The sequence below is a fragment of the Artibeus jamaicensis genome, unplaced genomic scaffold, assembly GCF_021234435.1.
Source record: "Artibeus jamaicensis isolate MK-2021 breed Jamaican fruit bat unplaced genomic scaffold, CSHL_Jam_final contig_3214, whole genome shotgun sequence".
Taxonomy (NCBI): Eukaryota; Metazoa; Chordata; class Mammalia; order Chiroptera; family Phyllostomidae; genus Artibeus; species Artibeus jamaicensis.
In genome coordinates this window covers 4,271,192-4,286,117 of record NW_026521760.1, presented here as the reverse complement: position 1 = coordinate 4,286,117, position 14,926 = coordinate 4,271,192, and the positions used below count along the sequence as shown (strand labels likewise).

Here is a 14,926-nt window from a genome sequence, read left to right as displayed (position 1 = left end):
ACTTTTGATAAGATTCTTAAATAAACAGGCCAACCAGGCTGCGGGCACTCAGAAGTTTCTGCTCATGGCATGGAATACACAGTTACTCACAGGGTTTTCAAGAGAAATGGATTATTCAGAGCTTAACCCAACCAGAATGTTAATATGGAAATGGCATCACGATGGTTTAGTAAAGAAGGATTTCATTTTGGGTGAAACACAATGCAAATTTTACAATTCCACAAAAAATGCTTTTTTTTTTTCTTTGAGGCTGTGATGAATGACAAGTGATATTATTTTACTCTTTTTCCCTTTTAGCTATTCTTCACTCAGGGTATATTGAGTGCATATGTGTTTGGTGTCCATTATTAAAGGGAAATGTAAGCAAATTCTGATTAGCTACTTCTATGGCTAAATTGAGTTATCATGAACTATAGGAACTTGACCAAATTAAAAAAAATTAATACAAATTGAACATGATAATTTAATGTATTTATACATAGTAAAATGATTACTAGAGTCAAGCTATTTAACATATTATCTCCTCACATAGTTACAATTTTTGTGTGTGTGTGATGAAAGCCCCTGAAGTCTACTCTCTTAGCAAATTTCTAGTATTAACTACAGTGTTATATTGTCATCATTCTGGACAGTAGGTCTCCAGACTTACTCATCTTACATGACTGCAACTTTGTTCCCTTGGACCAACACCTTCCCATTCCCCCGTCTCTTTCTGCCTGGGTGACCACTGTCCAGTGATCTGCTTCTCTGTATTTGACTTCTTCTGAGTTCACATTTAAGTGAGATCATGCAGTGTTTGTCTTTCTGTATCTGGTTGTTTTGCTCATGATAACACCCTTCAGGTTTACGTATATTGTTGCAAATGGCGGAATCTTCTTTGTAAGAGGATTCCATTTGACCAAATTCTTTTAGTTGGATTCTAATTCTATTATGTCAACTGTTAATGAAGATAAACATCAACTAGAAACTTAAAATATCATTATTTTTAAAACAGATTTTCATTATAAGGAAATTTATTTTAATATCATTTGATCTGAAAAAACATACTTAATTTTCATTGATATTAAAATACTTCTTCATTTTATAATGAAGAGATACTTCATTGGTGTCCTCTGGTAAGAGGAATCAGAGAAATTGCAATGAAATTAAAAAATTAAGAAAAATCTAAAGGCAATGTCCTAGGAGAGTTTACCACCAGGATCTGAATATCCAGGTTCTGGCTGGTGTGGCTCAGTGGATTGAGCTCGGGCCTGCAAACCACACAATTGCGGTTTGATTCTCAGTCAGGGCACATGCCTGGGTTGCAGGCTGGTTCCCAGCGGGTGACTCATGAGGGGCAGCCATACATTGATATTTCTCTCCTTCTCTCCTTCCCCTTCCCTCTAAAGATAAATTTAAAAAATCTAAAAAAAAAGAATATTTGGTTTTCACTGTGGAAAACAGTGTGAAATTTTCTCAGAAAACTAAAAATGGACCTGCCTTTTGACCCAGCAATTCCACTGCTAGGATTATATCCTAAGAACCCTAAAACACCAATCCAAAAGAACCTATGCACCCCAATGTTCATAGCAGCACAATTTACAATAGCCAAGAACTGGAAGCAACCTAGGTGCCTGACAGTAAATGAATGGATCAAAAAGTTGTGGTACATATACACAATGGAATTCTATGCAGCAGAGAGAAAGAAGGAACTGCTACCCTTTGCAGCAACATGGATGGAACTGGAAAGCATTATGCTGAGTGAAATAAGCCAGGTGGTGAAAGAAAAGTACCATATGATCTCACCTTTAACAGGAAGCTAAACAACAAAACCAACAAGCAAGCAGAATAAAAACAAAGACACTGAAATAGAGAACCAGGGGACAGTGACCAGAGGGAAAAGGGAAGGGAATTTAAGGGGGAAAAAGGGGAGGGATTTACAGGAACTAGTATAAAGGATATCTGGACAACAACTAAGGGGGGTGGAAATGGGAGGGAGGTGGGGAGTACTAGGGGGGGGTGGGCTGGGATGGGAGTAAAAAACAGAAAACTCTATTTGAACAATAATTAAATTAAAAAAATAAAAAAAGAATATTTGGTTTTAAGCTTTTTTTAAAAGGAATGGATATTTTAAAAAATATTTTATTTATTTATCTTTAGAGGGCAAGGGATGGAGAGAGGGAGAGAAATATCAATGTATGGTTGTCTCTCATATGTGCCCTGCTGGGAACTGATCAGCAACCCAGGCACGTGCCCTGACTGGGAATCAAACAATCATCCTTTGATTCACAGGCCCACACTCAATCCACTGAGCTACACCAGCCAGGGCTGGTTTTAAGCATTTAATTATTGATCAGAATGGGGTAATTCAAGTCAAAGCCCTTTATATTCATATGTAATTCAACATTTAGCTTATTGTTATTGAAAATACCTATTTATAAAATGTGCTGGTCATTGAATATCATGCTTGTCTTAACACGTTGAAAAACTAGATCACGCCAAATATTTATTCTAAAGCAGAATTTTTATAGCTTTGCAGAAAAGGGCATTTGCAATTAAAGTGGAGAAATTAAGGAATTGTGTAATAGTTCAGAGCAATGGTCAAAAAGTGCTATTTTTAAGAGTGTAGAATAATTCAGAACATATAAATAACTATATAATTATATGAAAAATCCATCTTATTGTAAGATGTATATTCTGGCGTAACCAGTCATACATGGGTGCTATTAATCTCATGGCTGCCTTGGATGCAGCTTGTCAATGAATGTTTATTTGAAATAATTAGAGAAAGAATAAGATACAATGATGGAACTGAGTTGAAATCAAGTTGAAAATTTAAATAGTGTTTTGATTTTTTTCCCCTAAAAAGACATTTTTACTGCCATTGGTCCACAGTGGGTGTTTTGCAATATTCCTCCATCCCTGGAATCCTGGGTGGGGCTGGTCCCAGGGAGTGCCTCCTGGTGGTGGTCCCTGTGCAATACTTGGCAGGGAGAAAGGAAAGTATGGAAGTTGGGGTGGGGGCGTCTGGCTTTGCCTCAACCACTCAGAACTCCATTATCCTGTCTGGGCCTCAGTTTCCTCCATGGGCCCCTGGGAGGGTCCTGGGGAAATCTAGTCCCTCAGGTGCCTAAAGTATCTGGGGACTGTGGCCTGGCCCTCTCCCAGGGCACTTCCGAGGACTGCCCCCCTCCACTATCCCCACCTCATTCACCTGAAAAAAAAATTACTTTTGTTTTGCTAAAATTGCCTGAAACTTTTGTGAGTACAGAAACCACAATCTGATCAGTAGGGGAAAAGGAAGAAGAACAGAAACAGCTGGGGCAGTTTTTCTGCCTGCACAGGTTTCTTCCTCCCGCCATGGCATGGCCGAAAGTCTGCTGGGAGATTTGCTAGCTGGATGGGCCCTGGCAGGAACCCCTCATCCTACATGCATCTGGATCTGGCCTTCATAGACCCTCAGATGGAAGCACTTGAATGTATAGAAAAACTAGACGAAAACAGAAAAACCTGAAATCCAAGATGGAGTGATGATGTGAGGAAACACCTTGCAAGTAGGGCCACAGGAGCCTACTTCCTTATGGTGGTAGTAGGAGGGTCTTCCAGAGCTTTCCCTGGACTTGGGTAGTTACCAACTGACCCTGAAACCCCATAGGCCAGTGGGGCCTTGTCGGCAGTACTTGGGGGCATATATCTGCTAGCCCAGGCCCAAACCTGGACTAGCCCCAGGTTAGTGGACGCTCTGGATGCTCTGGTTGGTGTCCTGCATGCAGCCCATCTACAGAAAGTTGTCACATTTGTCAGTTCTTCACTTCATGTCATACGTGTGTTGCTGGGTCTGGGGAGCTGTCATGCCCACATGGCTGGCACACTTGGTGCCCATTTTCAGGCTGATGGTTGAGTGGTCCATGGGTAGCAGGATATGGTCCTTGGGGTGGTACAAGTGCCTTCTTATGCCATATGCCATCATACCTGACTGGCTGACACACTTGTTGGTGCCCTTATGGAGCCCAATGAGATGCTGGCCCATCTTCATGGTGGCATCATCAACGTTCCATTCCTGCTTCTCTGAGTATTTGATGCTGATGACCATGCCACCAAGCAGCACTTTTGTCTTGACCCTCCCTGCTAGAGCCAGAAGAGACACCTGCACCTGTGTCAAGTTTCCACTCTGGAACAAATCATTCAGACAGGTCCGTGGAGTTCATGCCATAGCTGTCCATGGCCTTGATGAAGTTGGAGAGGTTTTCTCACTGGTGCCAGTTTTACATAGAGCAGTCTATCTTGGGGACCGAGCCCAGCTGCAGCTTATTCATGAGTGTGCACAGGGTAATTCCATCCCTCACACTCTTCTAGGAGTTGGAACCAATAGACAGGCCTGTGAGTCCCTTGATCCAGCTGCACAGTTCACCTTCTCCTGAGGGTTGTATCAGGACAGAAGCTGTTTCTTGACCTCCTCTAAAGCTGGTGGGAGTGCTCCTAATTGAACTGCCTGAAGGTCATGACATGGTGGGGACAATGAACCCACGGCCTGGTGGGTGCAATCACAGGGAACACTTCATGTCTTTGATTTTTAAAGAGATGATTCCTACTGGAATAACATAGATCCAGATAACAGAGAACTCAGGAAGCAAAGTTCTGGTTGCAGTTCCCCGTCATATGGTAAAGCCACTTTGGAAATGTGCCTTAATTCTTATGTTTCTGAATATGCTGGGGTGTGATCATTCCTGGCTGAATAATGCTCTCTCTTCATCTCTACCAAGCAGGCTCACCCTTCCCCTCTCTCCGATCTCTCACTACAGTTGTGTGTTAATTTTGAATAGATCAATATTCATTGTTGATGTTATGACCATGTAAACACTTCTCACAGCTGATCTGTTTAGTAAACTCTATTACTTTTCATTTCTGGAACAAGTTTTAATTTTTCTATGAAGCAAAAAATTATCTAGTTTTTCTAGGCTTCATATGCACATATAATATTGTCACTCACAAACTTTCTTGTGCATCAAGCATTCTGTTGACTTAGCATTCCAGAAGCATTCCCTTGAGACGTCTGACCTGCTCCAGTCTGGACTGGACACCCTCTATGCCTGGCTACTCAGCTGCCAGGGAGTTTCAGTCACTTCCATCCTGGGGACCTGCCTTTTTCCTCCTTGTTTCCTCTGCATTTATTTTTTGTTTGTTTCCTTTGCAACTTTAGTTTGGTGGAGCATAGGTACCTAGGAGCTCTTTGAGAAAGGATGTAGGAAGGTACAACTTTTGAGGTTTTGTCATGTGTGAAATTGTCTTGCCTTTTATTCTATCTTATTGATAGTTTGTCTTGATATAGAATTCTCTACCAATTTCCCATCAGTTTCCCGTCAGAAATCTGAAAGTACTTCTCTTTGGCTTTCAATGCTCCCAGTTTAAGTGTTGCTGCTGACAAAAAAGTGAAGCATTTAAATTTCTGTTCCTTTTTAGGGTCTCTCTCTCTCTGGAAACTTGTTGAACCTTCTCTTTGTCCTCAGTATTCTGAAGTATCACAGTGATGTGCTGTGATACGGGTCTGTTGCATCTATTACACTGGACATGTAATGGATCTTTCAATCTGAAGACTTATGTTCCTAGAGTTTTAAAATTTTTTTTAAAATTTATTTTACTTATCATTTTCTTCATCCTTTATTTAGTTTTCCATTTCTGTAAAAAAAAATATATATATATATATATAATACTGGACCTTCTGTATTTTCTTGTTATTTTTTTAAATTTAAAATTATTTCTTGCTACTGTTCTTATTTTTATTATGCCATATAAAATAGTTTCTTTGAATTCTTGCCTTTTTAATTGGTGTTTAGACAAATTTTTATTTCTATTATGCTTTAATTTGAAATAATTTTATTAAATCTATGTTTCTTAGTTTAGATCAAATGTATTATCTCCTTTCAAGTCAAATAACCTGACAGTCATTGTCATTGACTTAGCACTTTGTTCTACTTTATTTTATTTTTATTTTTATTTTTTTAAGATTTATTTATTTATTTATTTATCTTTAGAGGGGAAGGGAAGGAGAGAGGGAGAGAAACATCAATGTATGGTTGCCTTTCGTGCATCTCCTGCTGAGAAGTGGCCTGCAGGGAACCGGCCTGCAACCCCGGCATGTGCCCTGACTGGGAATCGAACCGCGATTGTCTGGTTCGTAGGCCCGTGCTCAATCCACTGAGCTACACCAGCCAGGGCTTCTACTTTTTTTTTTTTTAGAGAGAGTTTAGGTAAACCTCATCTTACATCGTATTTTTAGTGTGTAAGAGCTCTATTGGTTCAGAGCATCTGTATTCTTTTTCTCCACAGTTGCAATATTTTCTCTTATATCTCAGTGGATATTAATAATACATATATCGTTAAAGCTCTCTCCTGCTTGCACAGTATATTTCCTCCAAGTTGCTTTTTCTGTTTTTCCTATTTCCCATGTTACAGGTTTTCCAAAGTATTTGATATTTCTAGAGCACTGAAAAAGTTGATTGGAAGGGCTGAGACATGAATGGATAGTCATCCATGAACATCACAGTAGGATGGTATAGCTGAGCATTTTAGTTTTATGACCTCTAGATACATTATCTCAAAGTGGTCAGATTCCCTGAGCAAGTCCTTTGCCTAGAGGGAGAGTGCCTAGCCACTAGTTATTAGGAAGCTAACTAGGGAAGGAGGGCTGGAGCCCTTACTCATCAGTGTTCATACTTAATTCTCTTCTTTTTCTATCTTGTTTCCTCTGCCCTCCCCCATGAGGTATGCAAAGCCACCCGGGCTCTTTCCTTTAAGGGAGCTTGCTTCCCCATTACTGGGCAAACATTCAAACACTGCAGTCACTTTGCTGTCTAAATCCTAGTAAGGGATCTAGAGATTTGATTGCTACTTAAAATCCTCTTTATTTTAGCTTTTTCTTTCTACTCACATTTATAATGGTTTCTGATGCTACCATGTCCTTAGACTTTGGAGATTTTGTGTTAGAAATCTGATGAATTTTTAGCAACATTCCTTGTTGCTAGTTTAAAATTAAGTTTTCTGGGGTCTGTTAAGTCTTTTGCCAGTTGAACATCTGCTTTCCAGCTTCTAAAATTTTGTTGCTATTGCTTCATCTTTCATTCTCCCTGTATTTGTGGGTGTATGCATTGGGTGGTAAATCGATTTATTATTGCTTTAGTGAAATTTTAGGAGAGTACATAATTAGATGTATGTGTTCAATCTGTGGCTGATTAAATTTTCTTAAGATGATCACAACAGTTTCTCCTTTTCCTTATGCTCTTCTTTCCATGTGACTATGACACTCCTTCCATCAAGAGATTGGTCATGTTTCCCTTCTTTTTTTTAGCCACTTCCCTTATCCTTAGGCTATTTATTTATATTATTGTATTTTTTCCATTACTATTTATCCCCCTTCCCCCCAAGTCACCACACTATTGTCCATGTTCATGAGTCCTCTTTCTTTTTGGTTTAGATCCCTCCACCCATAACCCATACTCACCCTACCCCCCCAGCCACCAGCTGTCACCCTGCTCTCTATCTATGAGTCAGTCTCCGTTTTGCTTGTTAGTTCAGTTTGTTCATTAGATTCCATTTATAACTGAGATCATATGGTATTTGTCTTTTTGTGACTGGTTTATTTCACTTAGCATAATGTTCTCCAGGTCCATCTATACTGCTGCAAAGGATAAAATTTTCTTCTTTTTTATGGCCGAGTAGTATTCCATCATGTAAATGCCCCATTGCTGTTTTATCCACTCATCAACTGATAGACACTTGGGTTGCTTCCATACCTTGGATACTGTAAATAATGCTGCAATAAACATAGGGGTGCTTATTTTCTTTCAAATTAGTGTTTTGGGTTCCTTCTGATATATTCCCAGAAGTGGGATTGCTGGGTCAAATGCAGATTCATTTTTAATTTTTTGAGGTATCTCCATACTGCTTTCTACAGTGGTTGTACCTGCCTGCATTCCCACCAAGAGTGCAAAAGGGTTCCCTTTTCTCCACATCCTCACTAGCACTTCTTGTTTATTGATTCGTTGATGATGGCCATTCTGATCAGTGTGAGATGATAATTCATTGTGGTTTTATTTGCATTTCTTTGATGATTAATGATGTTGAGCATCTTTTCATATGTCTATTGACCATCTGTGTGTCCTCTTTGGACAGGTGCCTATTCAGGTCCTTTGCCCATTTTTTATTGGATTATTTGTTGTTTTTGGAATTGAGTTTTATAAGTTCTTTATAAATTTTGGATATTAACCCCTTATCAGATGTATCAGCAAATATGTTCTCCTATTCCAAAGGTTGTCTTTTATTTTCTTCATGATTTCCTTTGCTGTACAAAAGGTTTTTAGTTTGATGAAGTCCCATTTGCTTAGTTTTTTCTTTTGTTTCCCTTGACTGGGGAGATATGCCCAATAAAAGTTTCTATAAGCGATGTCTGAGATTTTACTTCCTATGTTTTCTTCAAGGATTTTTATGGTTTTGGGCCTAACATTTAAGTTTTTAATCTATTTTGAATTGTTGAGTGTGGCATAGGAAGGTGGTCTAGTTTCATTTTTTTTGCATGTATCTGTTCAATTTTCCCAACACTATTTATTGAATAAACCATCTTTAGCCTACTGTATGTGCTTGCTTCCTCTGTTGAATATTAATTGACTACAAAGGTGCGGGTTTATTTCTGAGCCTACTCTGTTCCACTGGTCCATGTGTCTGTTTTTTATGTCAGTACCATGTCATTTCGATTACTATGGACTCATAGTATAGTTTGATATTAGGTAGCATTATTAGTGTTATTAGTAGTTAGATTCCTCCAACTTTGTTCTTTTTTTCTCAGGGTTGCTGTTGCTATGTGGAGCCTTTTGTGGTTCTTCTTTTTCTTCTCTTGAACCCTGATGAGCTTTTGTCCCTGGTAGAAGTGGTTCTTTATGACTTCTGAAGCTAGGTCATAGAAGGTTGTAGAGGTTCTGCTGCCTCTCTAGGGACCCTTGTTCTTGGAATCTAGCCATCACAATGTGCTATAACATAGTCAGCAAGGTAGAGAGTAGTAAAAGCTATGGTGGAAGAGAGAGATACAGGCTTTGTCTTTGTTGGACTAAGTCACAAAATCTGTTAATTCTAACTTTGCCGGGTAATTGTGTGACTCCAGTAGTCTCAGTTTCTTCATCAACAAAATGGATGCATTACATTAGATTAATTAAACTTCTAGGTCTAATGTCCTATAATTTTATGACATTCTAAATAATTCAGGGCCATACTAATGTTTAGCTCTAGGAAGCTTATTCAAACAAGTGCAAGAAGAATGATACCCTCAAGTTGTAGGAGGTAGCAGCTCTGATAATAGTCAGTGAAGTTGATATTTGTGTCTTTGAACTTAAGGCCTATTATTGACAAGACTGTGATGTATCTGATGTTGAGATCATATAGAAACTTATTCCTGAGTTATAGCATTTTAGTTTTGGGCAATATACTTTAGTTTGCAAAGATTCACCTGACTACGGCCTTCCTCTGAATGTTTTGTGTTAGAAAATAAAGACTATGTTATCTTTGTCTATTAGGCAGGAAAGGAAAGCATGAGCACACATTGACATTTAACAATAATATTTTCAAGAATGATAAATTTAAAAGCATGGAGATGTTTTAAGTAATGAATGATTAATTTTCAAGTCACTTGTTTAGATTCTGCCTACTGTTCTGCACTTCCTTCTGGCTACCTCATCTTTATGAATCACATGCTTCTTCCTCATATCTCAGTTTCAAAACTGCTGAGTTCTTTAGAACTTCTGGAAACACCTTAAAAATTAAGATACTTTTTCAAGTTTTCCGAGAGTCCCTTTTTATAGATCCCTTGAAGCTGACTTTTCTTGGCAAAATTTTTTTATCCATATTCTTTCTCTAAACTATTTGTATCCTTTCCCCCATAGAATCCCTGATTTTTTATACAAACTATTTGGTGAAGCCAGAGCCCCTGAGGGGAAGAGATTTCCATACACATGGAGAAACCTGAGTGTCCATATTTGCTTGGGATAATCTTTAACATTTTTGAGAGGAGGTTGCACCATGTTGTTCTGGTTTCATCTTTGTTCCCAGATGAACCCAGTGCTCCCACCTGTCATCAACCTTGAATGTTAACAGTGAAAAAAATTCCACACTCTTATTAGCCTCTTGTAGAAACACAGAAATAAAATCTTCCTTCTACCTAGAAGAGTTCTGAGGCTTTGGGAAAAATCACTCAGGCACTTGATTAACTGTTAAATTAGTTTCAAAATTTACCCTTCTCTGCAGAACACTTCTCAGTGGTTCCTGAGAGGTCCACTTGTCACAGTCTTACGTTTGACAAGTGGAACAGGTAAGAGACAGGCAACACTTTAAGGGTCATTGTTAGGTTGTGTCATCTGGACAAACTCTTAACTGAGAAATCTTAAAAGCATAAAGACATAGGAAAACCATGGAATGCATTGGCTAAATAACCTGAAGAGTGTTATTCTTTGTGTGTGTGTTCTCAAACTTTACATGTGTCTGAATTACATGGAGGGTTTGAGAAAACACAGATTGCTGGACCTCACCCTTAGATTGTTGGACTCCGTAGGTCTGGGTAAAGCCTAAGAATGTGTATTTCTGACAGTTTCCTAGGTGATGCTGATGTTGCTGGTCTGGAGAACCACACCTTAAGAACCGCTGCATCATGGAGCCTGGATACTGAGTGTTCCTACTTAATGAATGATAAAAAATGTTTTTTTTAGATACCACATATAAGTGAGATGATATGGTACTGGTCTTTCTCTGTCTGACTGATTTTACTTATCTTAACACCCTCAAGTCCTGTCCATGTTGCAAGTTGCTAAGAGAGTAGATCTTAAAAATTCTCATCAAAAGAAAAAAATTATAAATACAGGTGATAAGAAAAAGTAACCAGACTTATTGTGGTGATTATTTCACACTATATATAATATACTGAACTGATATGTTGTATACCTGAAACCAATGTAATAGTATATGTCAATTATATCTCAATAAAAAGAGACATGTTTGGAAGTTTTGATGCTCATAACAAATACAAAGGCTTCCTTACTATGTTTGTGAATTAGTTCTGTTGTGGTTTCTTGTCTTTTGAGCAAACAGCTGGTGTCTCAGAATAATCGGCATTTTGTGGCTGAACACATCTCCATTTTACAAAGAGGTTCAGTGATTCAAAACAGTAATTTATATTGTTGTAATGCACCACGATGATACAGAAGTTAATATGCAGAAAGCACACATATCTTAGGATTCTTTTGTCAAATTCAGTACCTTGTATTACTGGGTATTGGATTTGGTGTAGAGTAGCTGAGTGTTTTGAAAAGCAAAACATGGATCAAATATGAATATTGGCCTATGAGTCCAGGTTTGTGAAATACCACTTTTCCTAATTCCATTAAAATAACCCTAGATCTGTCTTTGAGTCCTCCGTCCCTTGCAAATGGCAGCAAATTCAGTCTTAGGTATTTTTAGGTCCTACAAGCCTTGAGGCTATGCATGAGCTTCTGTGCTTTTAACATGCTGCTGGACACCGGTCATCAGCAACCACCTAAATGTCCAGTAGGCTGCTTTGTTACTTTGGGACCCAACTTGGCTTAATTATTTTTGGCAAGATAATGATTTTTTTAATTACAGTTTTGATATATAATATTTCATACACAGAGGAATATCATAATTCCTGTGTGTACTACAAAATGTAGAAAGTAAAAAAAAAACAAACCCATGAATACTTCCCCAATTAATAACTAAAACTTATTACTGTTGCATTTATGTATGTGTTGCTTCTCCATTCAATGTCCTTATTCCCCCTACTCACCCTAAATTTTGATCATAGAATCCTTTTTATTCATTATATACATTAATATCTCACAGTAGCAATATTCCATTGAACATACTTTGAGATACACTGATATATTGTGTCAAATCTATAACACCACATGGGCTTTTTGTCTCTGGTACCTAAATAAAATTTGATACATCATATATATTCTAGACCTGGAAGAAAATCTCCATGGGATACTAAAAAAATTCTAGGAGTAATAGAAATCCTTACCCAAATCAGTAATTCTGTCTTAAAATGTGATCATTGGGATTGATTGCCATTTACTGCCTTGTTCTAATCTCATTCCCACTTTCTGAGATGAGATGGTCAACTCTGATCCCAGGAACAGGGAACGGCCATGAAAACAGTGTGGGAATAGCTCTCATCTAAGGTACCAGCTGGGTTTGAAAATAAAGTCTGGCTTTTCTATGAGTGGGAGAGGAAATATTCCTTGCACAGTGAACCCAACATGTCTGTTGGTCTATCACGCCAGACAGGCTGGGATGCCTCCCAGATCCACTTTCACACTGTCAGGGCTGCCTCCCTGCTAACATCAAGAACTGAGACATTCTGGAAAAATCCACAGTTTTTCCACTCTCACTGGCACAGAATGTAACTTTTATATGTTACCATCCTCGACTCAAAACATTTCCCTTTGTCTCATTTCTCTTTGGCTTAGTTTTTGAATTCTCCTTCTTTAACTGATCAGATTTTGGCTTATTTCAATATTATGCCTAACATTTTGTTTCAACTTTTCCTTAGAATTTGCCCCTAGAATTTTCTTTTCAGTTCCTTGCAAGTTAGCACTTGGGGAAGTAAAACATCATTTATGAGTTTCTCGAAACAAAAACCCTAGGATATAACGACCCATCTCAGACTCAACTCTTGCAGTTGAATGAACCCACTTAGATAAGGAAGTGGGTTCCAGGGTCAGGGTTGCTGTGTTTCCTACCCAGATAATCCCTGGGTTTAGAAACCCTGCGTTCGATGCGGCTGACTAACCCTCCCTTCCCACCTGAGGTTGTTTGCCAGACTCTAGACCTGTTCTGTCTCCCTCTTCCTTAGATTTTGTGAGTTTCCCAGGCTGCCCCTTCTCACACAGGCATTATCACTCCCTCTGCCCTGTGGCACTGGCTGCAGTGTCCTGCAGCAGTTTCCTGTGTATTTTAAAAATAAGCTATAGCTCCTCCATTCCACTGTCTTTTAATAATGATGATTGATCAAAGTGGGTGATGTTGTACAAATTGCTTCCACAGTACCTAGTCTTCAAATACGTCTCCTGAAATATATTCTCTTGAGTGAGCTCATCTCTCTGAAAAATCTGTGCTCTATACCATTGAATCTTCAAATACAACTTAGATGTAATTCTTTAGGCAGGATTAAGTGTGTCTGAGGTATACCGCATGCTCTGCAGAACACGCTGCTAATACCTCTTCCTGAAAGAGTTGGCAGTGTCTCTGCAGGCAGACACTCCTCACAGATATCCCCAATATGGATGGGCCTTCACTGCCACCTGCAAACTTTTTACTTGAGTCCAGTGAATTTCCTTTTCCTTTTTCCCTTAATTACTCACTATTTGACCCAAAACCTCCGTTGGACTCGATGCTAACCACTGCAGTTGAATAAACTTGTGTTTTAGCTCATCATGAAATCTCGTGATGAATTTTCAATCTCCTGCTACCTTCATCTAGGACCTTAAAGAAAATACATTCCCAACTTTTCCACCTATTCTTCTTCTAAAATAGTGAGTATTTCTCCTCCATTTAAATTCAGTTCATCCCACTGACCTGTCTTGTTAGGGATTTCTCCTGCTGGTCAGAACCTCTCTGTATTCCATTCCAGTTCAGGCTGAAGTGCAACCACCTCAGAAAGGCCTTTCCCAGTTGTGAACACAGAGTAACTCAGTGGCACTCACATCACATCACCCCATTATACTGTTCCTCATGGCAAGTATCCTCCTCGGTGCCTTCTTTCTGTGTTATTTATTGACCCATTTACTTCTTTATTTATTGTTAGACAGAGGGGGAGGGAGAGAGAAAGAAAGGGAGAGAAACAACCATGTGAGGTTGTCTGTCATGAACCCCCAGCTGGGGACCTGGCCCACAACTGAAACTTGTGGCCTGATTGGGACTCCAACCAGCGAGTGACCCTTTGCTTTGCAGGCTGGCACTCAATCCACTGAGCCACACCAGCCAGGGCTACTGACTCCTTGAGAGTAATCACCTTGTCTCTCTGGCTTATTTCTAAAGTTCTCGGTGCCAGGAATAATGCTCGGTGCAGGAACATAGTAGAGGTTCAGTAAATATTGTCAAATTAAAGACTAATTATATCTTCTGATACCTATGAAACACTATTTCCTTTCAGCCTATAAATAAGTGCATTACTTGCCTTCCTTAAAAAAAAACAACAAAAGCAAACAAATAAAAGAAGAAAAAACACTTTAATTCCAACAGCAATTGTCTAACCCAGGGATTATTGGCTCGCCAGCAGACTACTCGTCCCTATAAAAGTTTATGGGGAAGAGCCATGCACATTCATCTGTGCATCACCTCTGGCTGCTTTTTGCCCTGCTCTACAAGTATCATCCTTGCTGTAGAGACTATACACCCACAAGCCCAAAATATTACTATTTGACCTTTGCAGAAAATATTTGTAGACCTCAGGTCCTACCTCCTATTTTTTTTTATATTCAGCATTCTCCACAGTAGTAGTGTACCACAATTTCTTGTATTTTTTCCAATCTTATTTCTGCTTTATCTTTCTTTAGTCTGCATTCATTTTCAGTACTATACCATACTACTTTCTCTGAGGTTAAAAATGGTGCCCTCATTGAAAATCCAGATACTTGTTAGTCTATATTTTCGGGCTACAGTTCTCCATCTGACTCTCTTAAAGCTCTCTACTCTTTTGGCTTCTATAACACTCACCTTCCTGACTCTATCTTTTCTCTTTCTTAAAAGGCACTTCTTTACCCTGCTTTTTAAGAATTTGTATATCCCAGGATTCTGTCTTCAGTCAGAAGTTCTTGAACTGCATACTTTTTCCACATAAACTCATCTCTGATTGGTTTCAATTCCACTGCTCAAGTTCAGGACGCATCACTTC

General features: G+C 38.9%; 1 pseudogene; it reads right to left on the bottom strand.

Moving 5' to 3' along the window:
* Positions 1–3,864: 3,864 nt before the first annotated feature.
* The window catches only part of LOC119055583 (calponin-2-like), a 63,002-nt pseudogene continuing 51,940 nt past the window's right edge, over positions 3,865–14,926 (bottom strand).